Below are 14,711 nucleotides of genomic sequence, written 5' to 3'. Positions count from 1 at the left end.
CTTAGAGAGGGGGGAGGAATGTCTTTTCGCCATAGAAACGTTTCGTGCCCCCTAAAATCTTCACATGCCAAATTTGGCTCCATTTGCTTGTTTAGTTTTCGAGTTATGCAGAAATTTGTTTTTCATTTGTATCTCACCCTCCCAAGAAAGGGGAGAGGAATGTCGAACCACCATAGAAACATTTATTGCATCCTAAAACCTCCACATGCCAAATTTGGTTTCGTTTGCTTGATTAGTTCTCGAGTTATGCAGAAATTTGTGTTTCATTCCCACCTTTGAAGAGGGCAAAGCCAAAATCTTCCCCGGTTTAAATCGAGTTATGGAAAGGCATGACGACGCCTTTAGGTGGATTAAATCAGGTTTTTGTCACCTCAAACCCTTGAATTATCATTAAAATGGCGTAGGTGAAGAAATAATTGATTTTCTATACATTTTTGTGCATATGATACTAGAAAATCCTGAAAAACATAGATTGATCAATTTCACCCCGAAGCTACATTTTTAAAATTTTCCGCTAAAAATTTTCCAAGTTAGCGCTTAAGGAATTTTTTGAACAGAACTTACCACAACGTTTTGTGGGCCAGTACTGATTTTAAAAATAATTGGGTATAAATCTAACAAAAAAATTCGGAAATATTCACATTTTTCTGAAATTAGTGATCAATTTGCCCCCGGTTTACGGTACTACAATTGCTGACGTTCAGGCATGTATGTCGGCATTAGCGATGTCCACTGTAGCTGTTTCTGTGTGAAATTTTTTTCTCGTCCTTTCTCTAGCCAAGCGCTCCCCAAGGCCACATTGATCCCACAGTTTAAGTGAAACGCATGCTGTCAGAACCCTAGTTGGTCATTGTCGGATGAATATTGAATACTGAATAAATAGTCGACGGCGACAGTTGATTTTTGCTGAATTGTAAAGCGTCGGCATCTGTCAAACAAATATTGTTTGTGTTTTACACAACAAGTTAAATTTTTACTGCGTTTGAAAATGTCGAGTTTCGTTGCAAAAAAAGCATCATTTACGGGAAGTTCTGATTTTCTGTTTCTGTTGGAAAAAAGTGCAGCTGAAAAGCATCGAATGATTGTGGATGTTTCTGGCGACTCCGCACTATCGAATTGATTTTGTAGGGAATGGTTTGGATGATTTAAAAGTGATGATTTTAGTGTTAAAAAAGGCGTCCGGGTCGACACAAAAGTTGAAAGACGAAGAATTAGAGACTTTACTCGAACACGATTTGTGTCATTTCTATTTCTAAACGACTCAGAACCGCAGAATAAATTCGAGACAAAACACAAAAACATCATCGTCACCAGTGAAAAAATCATTCAATGAAGATAGTTGAAAAATCTCGTGGAAGATTCAACTGTCACTCTTTTTATGCTCACAAATATTAGTCTTCAATAAAAAAAAAGATTTACTCAAAACATAATACACTAATAAAAAGATTGAGGCTAGATTGTTAAAAATAAATCAGGACGCCCCAAATACATCTCGAAATCTGGACAAATTATAAACCTAACTATGAAAATCATTTGTTAAAAATGTTTCATTCGATTCTATAGATGTTTGATGACTTAATGCCAAGTGCAAAACCCATTGGAGGATGATTGCTTGCTTATATTGTTTTTTCTCAATCTACTTCTATGTATTCAATACTAGCTGACCCGGCAAACTTTGTCTCGTCCAAAATTTATTTTTTGTTATCAATACCTTCAAACATCCACGTTTTGTTACTTACGATCATGGGTCCAAGCGGAGAACTGTTCATTGATTCGTCTTCTAGTTGACCCTTTACAATTTACTTTTAATATAAATTTCCTGGGACTTCTACCAAAACTCGTCATAATAATATCAGATTATTTTCAGACACAATTCTCGTTCAAGATTTTTCAACCTCTTGCAAATAACATGTTTCTCCGTTACATCGAATGAATGTTTGATACAGAAAATATGATAGAATGAAGACAGCCCTAAATCGGATAATTCCTTTTTCGAGTTTTGCTCTTATCAACACGTTCGGCGATCCATTTTCATTTATATAGATACAAGAAGATATAGGAGTGCGTTTTATCACATTAAAATCCATTTTCCCTTCCGAACAAAAATCAATTTCGTTGGCGCGAACGTCAAATGGACTTACAACGCTTGTCACTATGTAATTATAGAACACTAGCTGACCCGGCAAACTTCGTCCCGCCCAAAATTTGTGTTTTGTTATCAATACCTTCAAACATCCACGTTTTCTTACTATGAGCAAGTTCACGGGTCCGATCGCAAAATTATTCATTGATTGATCTTCTAATCGACCCGTTGAATTTAGGGTAGGGCGGGGCTAGTCGGTCATTTTTGAATAAATTTGGTTATTACTTTGTAGTACGAAGTTTTGCGTTAGAATGTTATGTACCACAATGAAGCTTACCTTTTACCCTTTCAATGAAAAATAACCAGATAATCAATTATTTGACATTTTTCTTTTATTTAACGTCTTTGTATTTCAGAAAAAATTGACCAACTAACCCCACACACGGGGTAAATTGGTCAATAATAGGCATGTTATTTTTGAGCAAATAATAAGCGTTTTTCCATTAGAAGTTTCCTTCATTATAAATAAATTAATTAAATCAAAACAAAAACAGTTGACTAATATCATGTAGCAAGTAATAAAACAAATTAATGAAAGTTTTAAATTATCATCATTGAAAATTAGTCAGACAATCTTTTCTAGCGATTTCGTCTCTCATCTACTTTGTGGCGAACCACAGATGCCAGGTTTGAATACATGTCTTCATTTTGAAGACAACTCATATTTAAAAGATATTATTTCCATTTTTAAAAGATATTATTTCCATGAAATTCTAACTATTGGCCGAAAATATCGTCAAAAAAGTAGGGCTTTAGTCTCAGTGATCGAAGCGGTCCGAATACATATTCTCTCTAGAAGACATTAGTTCATATGTGCTCGAAAATTCGAATGATTTTGACATTGAATTTCTATTATTTTGGCCCTACTATACAATATGTTAACCTAGATCTTTCAAACGACCACTTCACAAATCGAAGGTCTTCCGGTTAAATGCCTACAATTAGGTTCATGGATATGGTTTGAGTTACAACCAAAATTTCAAAGCTAGAATAAACAAATAGAGTTATCACAGTTCCGTTTTTGTGTGAAGAACTTTCCTCCGATATTATGATGAAGACATTTTCTCGTACCATGTCAAGACTTTTGAAAAAAATCACCTGGCATCCTCGCGACGCACAACCGCTTGCATTCTCGCTTGCATTTGTTTTGATGACATTTGTACCGTTCGCCCCAAAGTATATAGAAATAGCCTCCAGGTATGCTACATTACTCAATGCATTATTGTGAGTTCTGATATCCAATGATAGTGTTTATTATATTTATTGAAAATTTTACAACAAAAAATATAAATATGACAATTATATTGCAAGTGGTTTGTGTGGTGGTTGTCTCGTTTCAAATACACTGGGTTTAGCAGTAAAACATATGCCTTCTATATTTGTTTATAGCTTACGTAATGAAACACAGCATACCTGAAAATTTGATATGCGTTGCTCTCAAACGATCAATTTGCGTGACCAACTAACCCCTCTATATATGAAAAAGAGTATTCATGAAAATTCAACAAAAATAATTTTAAAAGCGATTTCCATTAACACTTAAAGCTAATACGTACAATAAAGCTTTGTTTTACGTTTGAGCCGATTTTTTTCATAGTTATTAACCAGTTTTAGAACACATTTTATAATGCGCAAACCGTGAATGATTTTTGACGAAATCGGAACCATGTCCGTATTTTTTAACCTCCTTAATAAAAAGTTTTTCCGATTTGCTTATTTTTTTGTATCAGCAATTCGCTATTTTTCATCCATAGATCGCTAACTTTTGGGCGCTCAGATTCCAAGATATCGTCACTGACCAACTTACCCATTTGACCAACTAGCCCGCCCTACCCTACCTTTTATCATAAAATTCCAAGTATTTCTAACAAAACTCATCATTATAATATCTGATTATTTTCAGACACAATTCTCATTCAAGATTTTTCAACCACTTGCAAAAAGCATGTTTCTCCGTTACATGGAATAAATGTTTTATACAGAAAATATGATAGAATAAAGACAGCCCTAAATCGTTAAATTCCTTCCTCGAGTTCTGTACTTATCAACACATCCGGCGAAATATACGTAATATTTGTATGGGACCCCCTCTCCATTCCAGAGGAGGAAGGGGTGTCATACCATTATAGAAACATTTATTGTTCCCTAAAACCTCCACCTGCCAAATTTGGTTTCATTTGCTTCATAAATTCTCGAGTAATGCAGAAATTTGTGTTTCATTTGTATGGCAGCCCCCCCTTAGAGAGGGGGGTGGAGAGTCTAACCACCATAGAAACATTCATTGCACCCTAAAACATAAAAACATATGCCTAATTTGGTTCCATTTGCTTGATTAGTTTTCGAGTTATGCAGAAATTTTTGTTTCATTTCTATGGCAGCCAACCTCCCCACCCCCCCTTAGAGAGGGGGTGGAGAGTCTAACCATCATAGAAACATTTATGGTATCAAATTGTGGTATCAAATGAAAGAGCTTGAATAGTAGATCACAGTAGATCATGAAAAATCCAAATCTAAAATGGCCGCAATCACAACTGACTGACCGAATTTATAAAACACTTTTATCTCTGCTGTCATTTTAAAACTACTTATCCCATGATCTCGATGGGTCTTCGGATCTTGGGGGGCCTTCGTAGCCTAATTGGTTGCGTGTCCGCTACTAAGCGAACGATCATGAGCTCATAACTCAGGGCCCCTCAACTGACCATCTTAGTGTGTTATTCTAGCTACTATGTCCACGCAACAATCATCATGGGTCGGTAGTCCCAGTCCCTTACCGCTCACATTTTCGGTCTGCTGCATCGATAATTGGCACTATTAATAACGCGACAAAGGAAGCCTCATATCAACAGTCCCGCTGTAACAGTCCAACTGTGAACATTCGAACAATAGCAATATTCTTACGCCGAAAAAAGGCAACATGTGTTGTGCATCGATAGAATAGTAATTCTCTTACGCCTAAACGGCTACTGTTTTATAGAAAAGACAAATGTTTATCGATAGATAGCGATAGAGTAATTCCAAATGAAATCGACAAATGACAAAACATGATTATTTTTTATTCGAATGAAAGTGTGTATTCCGTTTGAGTTAGAGGAAATATGAGTTTTCCACAGCAATTGGGAATTTTTTGACTCAAGCGTAACTTTTGAAAATGGCGTATCGATTTGAGTAAGTGAAATCTTTGATAATTTATATCTCAAAAACTATGAGTCGTACCGAAATAGTGTCTTAGACAGAGTTATGAAGTATTCATGGTTGAATATGAAAAAAATGTACACTGAGAAAAAAAATTAGTACTTTTTTTTATTTACAAAATAAAAATTCAATTTGTAATATCCAAAATACATATTTTTTAATTTTTTCATACAAAATAGAAGTCATGCTGAAAATTTTAAAAATGGGCCCAAGATGGTAAAACTATTTTTGACGAACTTTGTGGAACATCGAATTTTTAGGAATTTTCGAAACTTCCAATTTTTGTATGTTAACAATCATTTTTAGCCACAAATTATGAATCCTGATGTGATTTAAAACAAAAAAGGTTATTATCAATCTCCTTCTAAATGTAGCCATTCTCGAAATGTTTAAAAAAATATTTCTAATTTATTGTCTTTTTTATAGTAAATAATCCCTTTTAATATGTTTATCGTGTTATACCATCATGTTCATGAAATTTTATGAATTTGCTTATAATTTCCAACAACTTTTCCAGAAACATCATCATGGTTCATTTTTTGACTCAAGCGTAACTTTTAAAAAGGGCGTATCGATTTGAGTAAGAGAAATCTTTGGTAATTTATATCTCAAAAAATATGAGTCGTACCGAAATAGTGTATTGGAAAGAGTTATAGAGTATTGTTGGCTTAATTTGAAAAAATATACACTGAGAAGAAAAATTAGTATTTTTTTTCACAAAAAATATGTATTTTTCATATTTTTTTCAATTTGTTCATATAAAATAGAAGTCATGTAGAAAGTTTCAAAAATGGGCCCAAGATGGTATAACTATTTTTGACGAAATTTGTGGAACATCGAATTTTTAGGAATTTTCGAAACTTCGAATTTTTGTATGTTAGCAATCATTCTTAGCCACAAATTATGAATCCTGATGTGATTTTAAACAAAAAAGGTTATTATCAATCTCCTTCTAAATGCAACCATTCTCGAGATATTTAAAAAAAATATTTCTAATCAAAAATGCAAGTTTTTAAAATCTGCATTTTTTGGACGATTTCATTTGGAATTGCTGGATACTCTTACGCCTCAAAATGGTAACAGTGTAATATACAACAAAAATTATCTTAAGATAAAAAAATGTACACGAATGAATTCGGCTCTGTTACAGCTGAATTGCTAAATCAGCCTAGTAAAATAAACTGTTGGGATAAAAAACGCACCAGCCCATAACGCGCTGTCGGTAAAGCAATTTTTAGCCGATAAGGGCATTCCAGTGCTCGAACATGCCCCGCCATGAACTCGCCAGATCCAGCCCCATGCGACTTTTTTCTATTCCCCAAGATCAAATCCGTGTTGAAAGGTACCCGATTTCAGTCCGTAGAAGAGGGGAAGGAAAAAGCGACGCGCCTTTTGAACGCCATCACAAAAGAAGAGTTTCAGCACTGCTTCTAACAATGGAAAAAAAACGCATGGAAAGGTGTGTGAGGAGCCAAGGGGAGTATATTGAAGGGGAGCATATCGTTTTTAAATATAACCCTTTTTTGTAACCAGTCTCGTTATTTAATAGCCATACCTCGTATATTTCCGGTCTTATTGATATTACAGAAATTCTCTCGGTTACCTTCTGAGCTTTCCCAAAGATAACTCTCGACCGTCGCAATTGGAGTTTGATAAAGAATACATGCGATGAATAATGATATATACCGTTTTGACTCAAATTTCGAACACTTTGACTAAGATTTCGAACTTTCCGGATAATCCAATGTAAACTGTCCTGATTTTTTATTTGATTTTTATTTTCATTACTCCCGATTTTTGAAAATTATAGTACCCTGCTGTTTTGCAATTCTCGAATGGTCTATTATCAGAAATCGTGATCCTGTAAAGCAATCACTGAAATGTTCATCTTCAAGTCAGAGTTCGAAGGACTTAGATTTATGTATACCACAATGCACAATGCTTCCTCAGGTTCTATTTTAGATCTGAAGTTGGTTTTTTTTGTTCACTCGATTTAACCGCGTATTATTTATGGCAGTTTTCTAGTCCTTATTCAGAAGGATGACTGGGTAACCATCACAAATTCGCTATCCGAATCATCTCAATCACCTCCTCAGGTCTTATAGTTGTTCTCATGCAGGACTCATACCTGAGTTGTTACGGTTTGAATTCCTACATAAGAAGCTTCCAAGTGTTGTTCGTTTCGTATTGGAAATCGACTAATATACAATAGGTTGCCGAGATTGATTTTTTACGGTATATAACTATTTTATGGGTAATAAGTATTCGTTACAGATTGGGGGTCCCTTTGTTTTTTTTTATATATTGACCTCTTCATTTGTTGAAAATTATCAACAACATACTGCTTGATCTTTTCAATAAGTATCTTCATTATTACCACTGTCGAAAAACAATTTCGCTACAAATACAATTGTAATTTTTTTTGTCAAATTACAAAAGTATCCCGCAAACCCAGACACTGCATTTTCCTCATCGTTACTGTCGCGAAAGCAGTCCTAAATTTGACTACCATATTGCAACCCAAACGGAGCAACTGACTGTTAACCAGAAACCAATAACACATCTGATTCAATCGAATCAATACTTCCCTGAATCTATCCAGAGTCAATAAAAGCAACCCTTTCTTCCCAATAAACCAACTGAAAAGGCCACTTAACTTCCGATTGGATGAGAAATAAAACTACCCGTGCTATCCAGCGCAAACATATTGGTACACATTGTATTTTAATTTAACAAATGAAAAAATAAATATTCAAACGGACCCCTTTTTCTACGTCCCTTGCTGCCCCTCACCTCATCCATTAGCATCCATGTCGCGTTTGGTATGTCCCTCCTTTCCAGGATCGCTACCGATGCGATGCGTCTGGTGTGATTTGTGCGATATCTCGTATGCATTTATTCATTGCCGTTATTCTCCCCGTAAAGTGATGTCCTCGAATGGGTGGGTATGGGGGTGGACAGACGGTTGGTTTGGTGTTGTTCAATTCGTGCGTAAAAACATATATCGACAGAAGCCTTTCACATCGATTGAAAATGCTTGTTTGCATAAACCAGGGGATGCGCCGCCACCATCGGAAACCCCCTATCCGATCCGATGGCATATTTGTTGATGCTGATGATCCTGGCGTGACGATGGTGACTACTACTGGTTAATGCAAATCAGAATGGACCCCTTTTTTGGTTTTCATCCACTCGGCGAGCCTGGGAATCCATCGGGAAGACCGTCCGAACGTGGGGTGCGTAAATTGAATGTGCATTTGAATGCGAGTAATGAGCAGCGGAGAGTCGTTTGCCAGCCGCTTGTCATCTCCGCGCGTTTGATGATGATACGTTTGATTGTAGGCATCGGCTATCGGATGAAGTGGACGAGTTTTCGCAATCATTTCGATGGATGTTTGCTAATTGGAATTGATTTTAGTGGTAAAATGGCATCGAAGCATTGTGCTCCAATCGGATTTGATTATTTTAATGGCGTAGCGTTGAACAATCACCAAAAATGAAGATCGTACATTACAAAATCGGAACGTAAAATTGGTGCGCGTCACAAACTGTAAAACACAAAGTTTTATAAAGGCAGCATTAAATCTCTCAATCACTCCTAACCAGCTTTACTGTTTTCAATCTTCCCAGCGGATCTTAACGGTTGGAGAATGATCCTCAAGCTAGAACTACCATCATAAACTGACGGATCGTAATGAGCTACCACGAACCCGGGTTGGTTATGGTCCTGTTGAAATATTTATCTCCATAAAACGGAGCGAACACTGCAACTGCAACTTGCAACTATTCAGACCAGCGAAAGGTATCAATTTCCGAAGAGATTGATCTACAGCATTGGCGTTGAACCTGTCACCCTTGTCCGTGCGGGCCAACAGCGTGATGACGGTGAATGTGGCCAAGGACATCGTTAAAAAGATGGCCCACCCATGGTGGCTACCGAATGGCAACAAAAAAGAAAAAGCAAAAAAGAAAAAAGAAACGAAGAATACGACCAAACGATTGGGCATAAAATGAATCATCACAACGGCGGTCGTAAACCGCAGACTAATTTTCCGATGGCTCTTGCTTTTGAACTTGGACGATTTTTCGGTTAAAATTTTCAATGGGATCATAACTCACCGCTCACACCGTGGAGGAGCCGCAAACCATGGAAGATAACAAGTAGCGGGGAGGCAAGCTTAGGACAAACAAAGCCGCAGCGAACGGGAGCAGAGATGTTCCACGCGTTCGTTCACACTATTTGATCTGTCGCAATTTTCTACGCGTTTCTTAAGAGAAAGGAAATGTCCTCGAAGGTCTTCCAGGATCACAATTTTGTCATTGGTCAGGAGAAAACCGATTGAAAATAAGATCACTTCTGAGTGATCCAGTTTATAGTTATGAAAAAAGAAAGCTACATTGCATTCGAGGAAGGTTCAAGGGTTCTATTGTTCTGCAATTTCAAACACTAGCACTGTAGTGAAAGATTGATTCACGTACGCGAGACAATGGATGCATCTCGTATTCCATTGCGAGTTTGAATTATTTTAACAAGTGTCACGTAACGTGCGTAAATATGGGTTATGGACAGCTTCCCGGACATAAGTTCTATAACTGGTCCATGTGATGTCGCTTGCAAAACTGGCAAGGTAGCTGGTCTGGCAAGGTATTCCCAGCTGCGTTTTCGTGACAAACAAAACTATGGATTCCAAAATTTACAAGCAGGAGTGCCTGAAAAAGCGTATTCTTCCGTACATGAAAGCTCACAATAGCCCTATGATGTTTCGACCTGATTGGGCAAGCTTCAGCGAAGAAGTACTTCATTTGTATCGAGGAAACGGGGTAAATAACTTCGAATGGAACAATCCACCCAGCTGCCCTCAGTTCCACCTAATTGAGAAATATTGGGCAATTGTCAAACAGATGTTGAACAAGAGTGGAAAGATGACTCGGAATGCGGCAGAAATGAAGCGTTCGGAGCGTCCGCTGGATAATCGGAGACCACCCGAAGCCGAGCGGTAACTGCCTGCTAAGAAGATGGCCGAAAATTTTCCGAGTACTCGGTCAACTCAATCCCTAGACTGACGATGTCCGTGTTTTCAAAACTAGGCATGCTACTCTCTTGCCTCTCTCAATTCTCTCTTCTCCGAAAAAAAATTTAATTAAAAAAAACGAAAAATAAAATGTCACAAGAGGGTTGTGTTCGAGACACGACCGCATAGTTGACGTAGGATTAGGTTAGGCTATCTGTTGATTTCGGATATGTTTGAAGAATTACATCGTTAAACTCGTTGATAATGATTTGGTTTTATGTCTCTATTAGGGAATTTTCTGTAGGAACAAAAGTTTCCTCTACATTCATGTATTTGCAATGTCGATTTCCCCCAGGCAGCTTGGTTTAGATGTCTCTGTTAGGGACCCGCCGCATGTGTCGTCATTTTCGACCAATCTGAAGTGGGTATTTCCGTTAGGATAGGGGTTGAGATTTTTCAATTTTTCGATAGTTAGTTTCATGACATATATTATTTTCTTCAATACAAAAAATTGTTATGGAGTGCCGAAATCGATTGACCCAAAAGTTTCATCAATCCATCATGAAATGACTGAGCAATAAGCGTTTGAAATTGGACAATTTTCAAGATGTGCTCGATTTTCGATATTTAATTTGTACCCCAATATGTTCCCAAAATACGTAATCCTACGTCAAAAACAATTGGTTATGTATTTTATTTCAGTTTGTTTCAATTTTCCTCCAAGAAAAAACTTCGATGATTGTATAACCAAACGGAGTTCTATGGAAAATTAAATATATCAAGTGTTTCTAAATTTCAAACTCACTCCGCTGAGGATTTCGTTTTAAATGGCTATCAATTTAATTTGGGATTTCTATACGTTTCTTCCCATTCTTTAGCTTGAACAACGAAATTTGAAGCAGTGGTAGCAGATGTAATTTTTCTTTGAGTTCATTAAATAAATTTCCGATACTTTAGCTTCTTTTATTTTTGCCTTAATTTTTTGCCCTTTCTATTTATTTTTACTGCGCGGTCGTCCCGATCCGCACTTCCATTAATATAATTTTAATTTTTTTTTTGTTTTGTGTGGTCGTCCAGATGCACGTGTTCATCATTATCTTTCTGTTCTCCTACGGTCATCCCGAGCTGTACTGGTTCTGCGCGGTCGTCCTGATCCGCAAGTAATTTTACTTCCATTTTTATACAGCAGGTCGTCCCGATCCGCTCACTTATTTGACGAAACAACAGTGGGGCTTCACGAAACAGTGCGTTAGGCTATTAGACCGTTTAATGAAATAACAAACATGGTTCTGTTTGTTCTGTATATCCGAGGACAACGACGAAACTACCAATAGAACACCAATCTTACCTCACAAAAGAACCTCTTTAAACGCTGGATTGGGAAATCATTCCAACTACTTAGGAGAAGATCCAAATTACTTAATTGCCACCTTTTTGTACTCGAGGTTCAGTCAGACAATTTAGGAATTCTTAAAACGGAATCTGCCCAGCAGAAAATCTCACCGAAGTAAATAAAATATCTTGCGACTAACCTTCTGTTTCAAAGTTTCAAAGAAAAATAACAGTCAGCGTCGCGTTAAAAGAAAAAAACGCGTTAAGAGAAAAATGGAATCGACTGTTGTGTGAAAACATTTCGAATCGATCGCAATCACGATCCGTACATGTGGTCGCCGTCAAACTCTAAGCAGTATCCCCAGTTGGCAAGGTTTACTAGAGTATATCTTTCAGCTCCTTGCAGTTGTAAACACTACGAAAGAGTTTTCTGTGTACGAAATAAAGCGTAATCGGTTGTCACCCGATGGTGAAAATTTATTACTTATTCATCATAATTTACCACTGATAATTTTGAGAACAAATAAAAGTAATACTATCAATATTAGGTCGTAAAGAAAGTTCTTGCGGTTTTTGTTACTTATATTGTAAACGATGTAGGTATTTTGAAACAAAATTTTCTCATAATCCTTTAATGTTATAAGTCATTTTGAAGCGCGTTTTTCGCTCTATCTATTCATTGTATTGATTTTGTTGAAAAAATAATTGTTCCACTTTTTCGGGACTTCCAAAAAAAATTCCACAGCGGTGAGCCTTGAAAGTGACGAGCGAAATGGTCAGCCATCCGATGTTGACAACGACCAACTGAGAGCTTTTGTCAACGCCAATCCACGCACAACTGTTCGAGAGTTTGCTGCAGAATTGGTTGTAACGCCTATGACAATTTCCAACCACTTGAAAGAGATAGGGAAGTCAAAAAAATCCGATAAATGGCTACCTCACGAACTGAACGAAAATCAACAAAATCGTCGTTTTGAGGTGTCTTCTGCGCTCCTTCTACGCAACAATAACGACCCATTTCTCGATCGAATTGAGACGTGTGATGAGAAATGGATCCTCTACGACAATCGACGACGTTCGGCTCAGTGGTTGGACGGCGATCAAGCTCCACAACACTTTCCGAAGCCAGCACTTCACCAAAACAAGGTTATGGTGACTATTTACTGGTCTGTAGCCGGTGTCATCCATCACAGCTTTCTGAATCCGGGCGAAACGATCACGATCACGGAAGAAGTACTGCCAACAAATCGACGAAATGCACCAGAAGTTCCGACGTATGTGCCCGAGATTGATCAATATGAAGGGACCAATTCTCTCTCCTCCACGACAAGGCCCAGCCGCACAACCGACCATGCAGAAGATGAACGAATTGGGCTACGAGACTCTGCCTCATCCAGTATACTCACCTGACCTCTCACCCACTGACTACCACTTTTTCAAGCATCTCGACAACTTCCTCCGCGAGAAATGCTTCAAAAACCAACACGACGCCAAGAACGTCTTCAACACTTTCGTGACCTCCAAAGAGCCGGACTTCTATTCAAGTGGCATAAATAAACTCATTTATCGTTGGCAGAAGTGTGTTGATTGTAATTGTTCTTATTTCAATTAAGAAAGTTCATTCTAATCGGAGTTATGTTTTTTAAAGTTAATGGTTGAAAACGGCAAGAACTTTTTTTACGATCTAATAAATGAATGCTATGAATTAATATTAGTTTAATTTTGAAAAAAAATCTGAATTTTCAGTTATCACACCTTATTTTTGTATATGTGATGCCAATGTACAATGGTCCAGGAAATGCATTTAAGTGGAAATTAGCATTTAGAGCTCGACACTTATTCTCTATACAAAAACTGTCTTCGACAAAGTTATTACATATAATAGAGCGCTCATTTTCATGTTATCAAAAGTAGGGTGACCAAAATTGTGGTTGAAATAAAAAATATAACTTTCTTATATTTATGGATAGAGGTAAACATAGTTCGACAATGTTGTAGTCTCAGTTATTTGAGACTTCTTTGTAGAACAATTTTTTTTCTATCTCTTGTAAAAACCGATATAGCGCCTTTTCTCTAAATTGCGTTAGGGTCGCTATGAGAAAACCTGTTTTTTTTGCTCTAACTTTTATATTTCAAATTCTACATACCAACTGTCTTGGAAAGACTTTCTTTCAGAGCTTACTAATACAAACATTTTGCGACGCAGAACTTGTCAATATTATACTTAACTCAAAGTTATTGATATTTCTTCCCAAAAAATACGCTCTCTTCAATTGCTTGCCATTCTTTCTGGGGCAAACATAAACAATGTTTGTTGACGGAATTTGAAAGAACAAACTTCACTCTATATAATATGTGATTTTCAAAAAATATGTTATTTTTTGTACTTGTGTAAATTAAAATTAAATCATGAGTTTTTGGGCAATGTCTGGAGAATACGGCGGCTGTGATAGGACCTCCCATTTCAGCGTGCACGGCTCAAACGCATCAATTGTCGTCCGTAGAGGTCCCCCGTAATGGTTTCATTCGGTTTAAGCAGCTCATAGTACACCATACCCAGTTGGTCCCACCAAATAGACAGCATAACCTTCTGCCCGTGAATATTCCGCGCGGCCGTCGATGTTGATGCATGGCTGGGGTATCCATACGTTGACCGACGTTTAGGATTGTCGTAATGGACCCACTTTTCATCGCCAGTAACGATTTGATGCAAAAAACCCTTTCTTTTATGCCGTTGGAGCAGTTGTTCGCACGTGAAAGAACGGCGTTCGACGTCTCGTGGCTTCATTTCATACGACACCCAATGTCCTATCTTTCGGATCATTCCCATTGCTTTTAAACGATCGGCTATGGTTTGCTGAGCTACTCCAAGCGTCTCTGCAAATACTTGTTGCGTTTGTAACGAATCTTGATCGAGTAAAGCATCCAATTCTTCATCTTCAAAGTTTTTTTGCGGTCCGGAACGTTCTTCGTCTTCCATGTCAACATTACCTCTTTTAAACCGTGCAAACCACGTCTGACACGTTCGC

The 14,711-nt window shown here is 37.3% G+C and overlaps 1 pseudogene; it reads left to right on the top strand.

The window, feature by feature from the left end:
• The first annotated feature begins 11,427 nt into the window (after positions 1-11,427).
• LOC129782162 (histone-lysine N-methyltransferase SETMAR-like) lies at positions 11,428-13,294 on the top strand (annotated as a pseudogene).
• Positions 13,295-14,711: the final 1,417 nt, after the last annotated feature.

The sequence above is a fragment of the Toxorhynchites rutilus genome, unplaced genomic scaffold, assembly GCF_029784135.1.
Source record: "Toxorhynchites rutilus septentrionalis strain SRP unplaced genomic scaffold, ASM2978413v1 HiC_scaffold_42, whole genome shotgun sequence".
NCBI classification, from domain to species: domain Eukaryota; kingdom Metazoa; phylum Arthropoda; class Insecta; order Diptera; family Culicidae; genus Toxorhynchites; species Toxorhynchites rutilus.
Note: the sequence above shows the minus strand (reverse complement) of the source record. Positions and strands in the feature narration are given on the sequence as shown.